Here is an 8,410-nt window from a genome sequence, read left to right on the forward strand (position 1 = left end):
CATCAGAAGAAACAGTAGAGGAAAACTGCGAATTTACCAGTAAGTTCATTTTCCTGTGTTACTTTTTATAAGAATTCATAATATGTTTTTTTAGGTAATATTTTATTGAAATGCTTGACACTGTGAAAATATTCATTAAATTTCCTGTTCAAAAAAATATTCAAAAATGTATATTTTTGCTTATATAATTTTTGATGAGTTTAGTTTTTAAATATTGTCAGTGTAAAAAAACTACACATTATCAGGTCATCAAAAAGATATCTCAAGCCTTCTAAATATGGGTTAAAATCTAAAAAATAAAATATACGTGCTATAAAGTAAAAATGATTTGAGGGTGCGAAAATTATTTCTACTGACAATGTACATTAAGCACCTGCACCATAATAGCCATTTTCACCGGATAAATGCACAGAAATTTTATAAAGTCTTACCGTGCATCCACAATAGAGGCAATGAGCTTTAGCCACACCGGTTTTTTTTTTTTTTTTTTTTTTTTTTTGCAAATCTTGTTATCACAAGCACACAATTTACAAATTAAACTGATGTGTTTACATAGAAGTGTCAGAGATTAACTTTTAGTTCTCTTACATGTCATGCCCCCGTCTAATAACGTTAACGCCTTAAATTTGCCGAAGTTGATAAGAGCAGTGGATAAAACCTGAAATGAATAGCTAAAATCGGTAGCCAAAATAATGAAGTGAAACGTACACTAACAACATCGTTTATAAAAAAATATCAGGTAACATACGAATATATTTCATATTTGCACCTAATAGCATCGAAATGTAACTTATTATACATTTTAACTACCTAACTGAATTTAGTTGGTCAAGTTTGCAAGTCCATATAATATCTAATCATCTATAGTTCAACAAAGAAGTCATTCAAATAGACTGACTATTCATCTATTTCAGCTTGTACTTTTCAATTAAATTTTCTGTTACTCAGTACATTACAATTTTAAATTGATTCATGCCGTATATACTAGTCCGGAGCATAAAGGGCATAAAAATACACGGTATAAACCAAAAGGGGGCTGCCTTCTCATTGTCAGAAAAAATCACAGCAAAAAAAAAAAAAATTAAAAGGTATAACGTGGACTGATCCAAATATATGTTGTAAAACGTGGACTGATCCACGTTATACAAAATTGTTTGTATAACGTGGATCAGTCCACGTTACACCGTTAATATATATTTTTCTCCCCAACGTTTTACAAAATAGTTTGTAAGACGTTGCCTCTATTTAAATCATATTTGGTTGTGTTTTTAATAAATAAAAAATTATTGATTTTTTTTTAATTTTTAAAGCATATAGTTAATTTCAGTGATTAACTGAAATAAATATTTTAACACATGCAATAATTAAATTTGTTTGAAAAAACTTAGTGTTTGAGCTGTAAGGTTATTTTAGTCAACTTTATATCCGAGAAAATTAGTCGACTTTATTTTCAAAAATTGAAACATGAAGTGAAATTGAAATTCACGGCTACATTACCCAGGATTTTTACGTTGAAATCTATTGCATATCATCATCTTATAAGTAAATAAAACTGAAAATTTCAGGCCAATTTGGGGGAAAATTGAAATTGAATGGGATAAAAGGTGTTTTTTTTTTTTTAAAATCGGCTCGGCCTTACGGCAGTTTGTCCGCATAGATCTCTGAAAAATACCCAAAATCAAAAAAAAAATTGCGTAAATCGGACGTCCGAGCGCAAAGTTATGACCATCTAAACATTGACCCGCCCATTTATTAACTCAATCGATTTAGACCCCCCCCCACCCCCCCCAAATTCAGCCCAACCCATTGTTACTTCCAAACGCACACGCAAGTATACGTGGTCGTACAAGTAATATAGACTGTTAAGTCCAGATATCGATCCCACAGAGACTTAGATTCTACTGTTAAGCTAATTCAAATTCGGATGAAACCATTCAAGAAAGTGAAAATCAAGATATTTATTGTACTAAACTAAAACTGAAAAGTAAACAATTTGTGATGGGTGTTTTTGTGACTGGAAATATCTTGACAAAGATTATAAGAATTATCAGATGGGAGAAAGATCTAGGGTCATGGCTTTCGACAATCCAGTTGATCTTCGGATAATTCCACCTATTTTATTTCCTGGGTTACTAGTTGACGGGTTAATTATACTTTGTGATATTCTCTCTAACTACTCACAAGCCTGTAGATGTTACTATAATGCCTATATCTCTATGGTCATCAGAGGTAACAAGAACGCATTTATTTCTCCGTATTCAACTAAGTAGGGCTAAAGGGTATATCTCTATCATCGATGGCGAATCGATTAAATCGAACAAACTCTATTTATTCTTATTACGTACGTGAATTCCCTTTCTCAAGTTCAATTCGCGCACCACAGATAGTGTCTAACTATTGGCCAGATAATCAAACAATTAAGATCAAGAATAAATAAGCAACCCAAAATATGGAAAATCAATAGAGAATAATTGTCATCAAACCAACTTTCAAGTCTTTCGCCACAACCCTAGAATTAAAAAGTTTAGCTACTCATGATTCGATCATAGACAAAAGAATTCATGAATAACCTAGAGTTGAAAAAGATGAAAAATAAAATAAACCTAGAGAGAGAAAAGAGAACAGTGGCTTACAACTCTTGGAAATAATCCCAGCACACCGTTCTCAGCTAATAAAACGTCTATATATAGTCTAGGGTAAAAATAAAAAATAAGGAAACCAAATCCTAGTCAAACCGGGAAAGGCTCGCGGGAATCCCGCTTTCCTTCCGCATCGCGAAGGATCGCGCAAGGTTACGTAGCTTTCGCTTTCCTTCCGCGATGCGGAAGGATCGCGTGATAGTCTTGGGGCTGATTTTTGTCCGCTTTCTTCACGCGATGCGGACAGTGCGTGCCTTCGCCCCGTTTCTTTCTCTTTTTGTTCATCGCTTGTGGTCCTCGACTCGTCATCTCGTCTAATCGTCATAAGCTCTAAAATCACTCACTTTCAGCACAGTTTTCCATCGTTTGTCATCTTCGTACCTATACACATAAAATATGACGACATAAGTTCAAATATGACGATTGCATCATGAATTAAGCGATAAAAGTCATAAGAGTAGGATGTAAAATGACATAAAACATGATATTTGTGCCAAATATCACCACCCCTCACTTAGACCTTGCTCGCCGTTGAGCAAACACAAACCAACACCAAACTACAATTCTAGCTCAACTCATTCAAACAGGTCTGCAACGGGATTCAGCTAGTATGGCCATCTCAAAAGAAAATTTTCAAACCCCAACAACAAGCCAATTTGCGAAAGCCATGCCAAAGATTTAAAACCTCATTTTCAGCACCAAGGACCACCTTCCTAAAAACACTTCAATTTTAAAACCCATTGACCGAACGACACCACGTTAAAGCATGTAAGCAACCTTATGATCAAGGAATCAACGCTTCACCACTCTATTGCTAATTATGTGCCCTCACCAAAATAAAGTAGTCCATTTCTCTCAAGAATCACATATGTGTGAATCAATGGACATAAAAGCATTAAGTACGCTCACTCTCACAAAGAATATCACATGTAAAATACGACATACCATAGTCTTGCCTGTAGTGTAACCACTCCACTAATACAAGTGAGACGAACCTAGAATCAAGTAGGACTTCGAGGGTTGTAATGTAGGCTAAGGGACGGGTAGGAATTATTTGGATAATAGTGACTAACCTCCCTAAGCACTTTAATACATATACTTTTATCTTTCTTGCACAATTTCTTCATTAGCCCTTATTCAACACCGACCAACCTTTACATTTCTCCCAATTCATCCATTTTCTTTGTTTAAGCACCACTCTTTTCAAAAGTCACACAAGTTAGGCGGGAAACTTTTTCGCTACATTTTTTTTTGCTTTTTCAGATTTCTTTCTTTTCTCTTTTTTTTTTTTCAATTCCCAACTAACAAGTGAATTAGTTCTTTTCATTCGTTGCTCCCATTGTCTTCCTAGATTACAATTAACAACCATTTCCCCTTTTTATTTCACATCCCAACTCCCATTATACATGTAAATGCTTAAAGTGCTCATAGAGTATTTGGATCAAAAAAAATCGCCTTTATAGAACGAAGGGGCAAAGGCTAATTAGCGCTATCAAAGAAAAGGCTAAAGGCTCAAAAGGGTTAACTAGGGTGCTATTTGCAAGTTGGTGGGATAACTTTTTAGGCTTTTTAGTGACTAATAAAAGAAATGCCTCTATCATTTTCTAGGCTCAACCGAACTTCATTTCGCTTTGTGAACACGCAGGACAAGTTCTAGACGTCAATACCAAATATGGATTCAAATGCAAAACCTTACTCACACATGGCACACAATCAAAGCAAAAGGGATCCGGTTGTCCCTCGAATCAAATAACAATGGAAAACAACAATGCCAAGTGGGTCATATGAGTCACAAAAATCATTTTCAAGTGCTTTCAAAAAAAGTGATACAATTTCACGGCATGTTTTCACAAAAAAATTCAAGATCACTCATATGCCAATACTTCACCTAACCCGTGCACCTAGCATTTGAATACACCTATCCTAAGGACTAATTTTCCCTCAGCGGGTTGTCATCCACCCGTCATCGGGAAAAGCCCTTTCTATGACTATAAAAGAAAAATCTACCTACGCCGGTTCAAAGGCCCCCCCAGGAAAGAACCGAGGCCATAAGAAACCCAAAGGGGTGGATGATGAATGCCGACTAATGAGGACTTAAAAGTTATCAAAGAAAAATAAGGAAAATAAAATCTTTTTGAATTTTTTTTTCAACTTTTTCTATTTTTTTTCGACACTAAGATGCAAAACTACTGAATCCTAAGGCATACTAATCATCATCCGCAACCTCGAAACATGTTGTTACAAACCAGGGACGTATTTTCCCACCCCGCACTTAAAATTATGCAATGCCCTCAATGCATATATATTCGAAAACAAACAAAGCGCAAGCAAGGTAAGAAATACTCCCTGGGGCCCTCTAGGGCCTAGTCGTCCTTGCCGCAGTAGTCCTCCTCATCAGCCTCGCCATCACCTGGCTCGGCGTCCTCTTCTTCTTCATTGTCGTCGCCTTGCATAAACGACTCGCCCTCCCCCCCCCCCCCTTCTTCGAATGCAGTCATTACTCGATCAACCGAGTTTTCGTCCTCATCCGCAGGCAACTGAGACACCTCACCCACAAGTGCCCGAGAATGTGGGGTGTGGGGGTTCTGAATAAAGACTTTGGTAAGATCAACGTTAAAATGCTCACTCGCAATCATCATCCCCGAGTATAGTTGGGCTAGCACTGTGGATTGGGCGGATCTCTCGCCGCCGGAGTCAAATGATGTCCGGATGCACTCGGCGGGGCCATGACATTTGAGATGTCGAGTGAGTCCGTGGGTGCCTAGCACTCTATCAGTAGCATATGCCAACTCATCGTCGAGCCTCATTAAGTAGGACGTGAGAGTGTTTCCATAACTCTGCCTTTTCGACTTGCCAGCCCACACTCTTCGAATCTCCTGCATCATCCAATACCCAATGTTCACCGCTTGCCCCGTCATCAAGAAATACACTATGCCGATCTCTCTTTTGGACCTCGGAGAAGTGATCGAGTGGCATGATTCTGGCATTTAGAAGGCGCAACCAAACTCGGGCTTCTCTACAAAAGTTGCTCATACTCCGATGCTTCCGAAGAGTCCCTGAGTATCGTGCCCATTGAGCTCTGGAGTTGGCTCCACAAAGAGTTTCCCGGATAGCTCTATAATCGGGCCTTCTGATGAATTCTAGCAATGGGTCAATGGGCACATCTGGGACACCAATTGCCCCGCACAAAGTCGAAGCCATCAACGGCACCCAATTTTTCCAAACGAATATAGAATCGGGACTCCCACGGCTTGGCATGCTAGTGTAAAGTTTCATGACCAAATCAATGTTCACGGGCCCAGGTTGTTCAAACACCGACGTCCACCCCATGGCGACGATGCGGTTGTATATATCCCGAAAATTTTTCTTCAAAGGGACTCGACTGATCGCCCGCTCATGATTGTATCCCTTTGAGGTGTCAAACCCCGCATACCATTCTTCCCCGTCCCCAGAGATGGGGTGGGGCTTCCTTTGCACCAGACACGGAGGAATGACTACCGCGGGATGCTTGCCTTTTAGGATGTTTGCCCTTTGGTCGCTTTGGAGGATTTTGTGCTCGTCCTCTTTTTTGTGCCTTGGGAGGAGGAGGCGCGCCTTTGCCCTTGGACTTAGCGTGAACCATCGTGCACCGTAAAACAACGCATTATCAAACGAGAAGTACAAGTCAGTAACAAAAGGGAGTCGTGGCACAACCCCACACTTAATCATATTACATGTACTTGAGTCTAGAATGCGTGGCCCCTGTCGATTTTTTCGGGCCTCGACCTTAAGCAAATAGATTTTTTTTTTTTTTTACAATTGGGGGACTCACCCCACACTTACGTCAAACTACATTACGAAAATCAAAATCAAAGAAGTTAACTACTCGTACATGATGTTGACACCCAATTTTGCCCCTCCTTTATTCTAATTCATTTCTTTGGGCTTTTAAATTTATTAACGATCTAAATATTTATTTTCACTGCTATTTTTATGTCTACTACTATTAATACCACTACCTTCATTTTCATTATTTTACTAGTACTACTTTGTCGCAAATATTTCATCATCATTTTATTTTCGGATTTTATACTCGTTAAATTAATTTTACTTTATTAAGTCCTTTACTTTCCACATATTAATTATTAATCGCCTTTACATAGTACATAATATACTAGTTATTAAATTAGAAGCCCCAAAAATGAAGGAGGAAGACTATATTTTCAGCCAAACAATAGCCCAATTTATCATCATACATAGCCACATTTTCGGACCAACAGACAGCCCAACAAATTTTCGGCCAGCCCACCTTTTGAACCCATTACCCGACCCGACCCGGTCCAGCCCACCTTCGCAAACGAATGTGACAAAAACCTAATCCCTAATCTCTTTTCACTCCAAACGCAGCCTTCCTCTTCAGCCCTCTCTCATACGCTCTCTTCTCTCTTCTTTCTCTCTCACTTCTTTCCTTTTCTAAACCAAGAAATAAAACTCTTTCAACAATGGCAGATCCTTATTGCCCCATTCTCGTGCAACATCCCTCTGCCCTCTCTTTGTCGTCTTCTCTCCTCTCTCCTCTTCGAGTAAAACCCAACCCTCCTTTCACCTTCAAAGACTTTGCCTTACCATTTCCGCACAAAGATCATCCATACATCTGCTCCACTTACTCGCCCTGTCATTGACAGAGAGGTTTTTCTTTTTTTTTTTTGCTTCAAGCACAGCAAATCCACAAAGACCAGAAAGAAATCGGTCCATTTTAGGCCCGAATCTGCAACCAAGTCACGTGAAGATCTGTTTGGGTCTCAACGGATCTTTTTCTTGGACTGATTTTTGAATTCAACTTTCAACATCCCGCCCAAATTTTGAATCCAAAAACTCTAGTCATTTTGTTACCTATAAAAACGCCTTAAACATTCAGCGAAAAGGGGGGTTTTTTTTTTTCTGGGTTCTCTTTGTTTTGGAAGACAATTCCAATTTTCTTTCTGAAAATACAAAAAGAGAGCTTCACTCAAAAAACAGAACAGTTACTCTATTCTGCATTTTTTTTTGAAACTTTACTATTAATCGAGGTCGGGTTCGAGCAACAAATCCGTGACGTCGACGCCCCACTTCACTGTACCCACAAAAGGTCAGTGCGTTCTCTTTTAGTTCGAATCTAAATTCCTGATGTGTTCATGTTCTATTAAGCGTTTGGGGTTGTTGGATTTTCTTCGGATTTTTATGTGTTAAGCATCGTGGAATTTTGAATGTCTCTTTTCTGATGGTGCTTAAATATAAGATATGAATTCGTATCTAGTAGCCTAATTTATGCGGTCGACGTTATCTAGGTTATAATATCAATCCAATGTCTTTGGCTAAAATACGATTAGGCTAAATGTTGATATGGAAGACACTGATTAAAACATCTTTTAATGATGTGACCAAACAGTACCTCATTCATTAGTGTAAGTGGTGTTGGAACAAACTCATATCATCAAACTTTTGAGGTAAAGACTGCGTGCTCCGAGAATTTCTGTTATGAGCAGAAATATGTGATTTGTGTGTTTAGATAATTTGAGTCCTACCCCTTTGTCCATACATGTCTGTCACTCCAGTCAGTTCAGTTCGCTCCTGTGTGTTCTGTTGTTAGTTAGTCTAAACTTAATTCATGGTTTGATGGCATTCGTGTATATTTGTGTTTAGTTAATTGTAGCTCAAATAGCCAACAGTCCTTGCGTATTCATATCTTGGGTTAGTGTCAGCCATCACCTTCATATGTTCATACCTTAGTATGGATTAATGTTAGCAGTCTG

This window comes from Lycium ferocissimum, chromosome 3 (genome assembly GCF_029784015.1).
Source record: "Lycium ferocissimum isolate CSIRO_LF1 chromosome 3, AGI_CSIRO_Lferr_CH_V1, whole genome shotgun sequence".
In the NCBI taxonomy this organism is placed as follows: Eukaryota; Viridiplantae; Streptophyta; class Magnoliopsida; order Solanales; family Solanaceae; genus Lycium; species Lycium ferocissimum.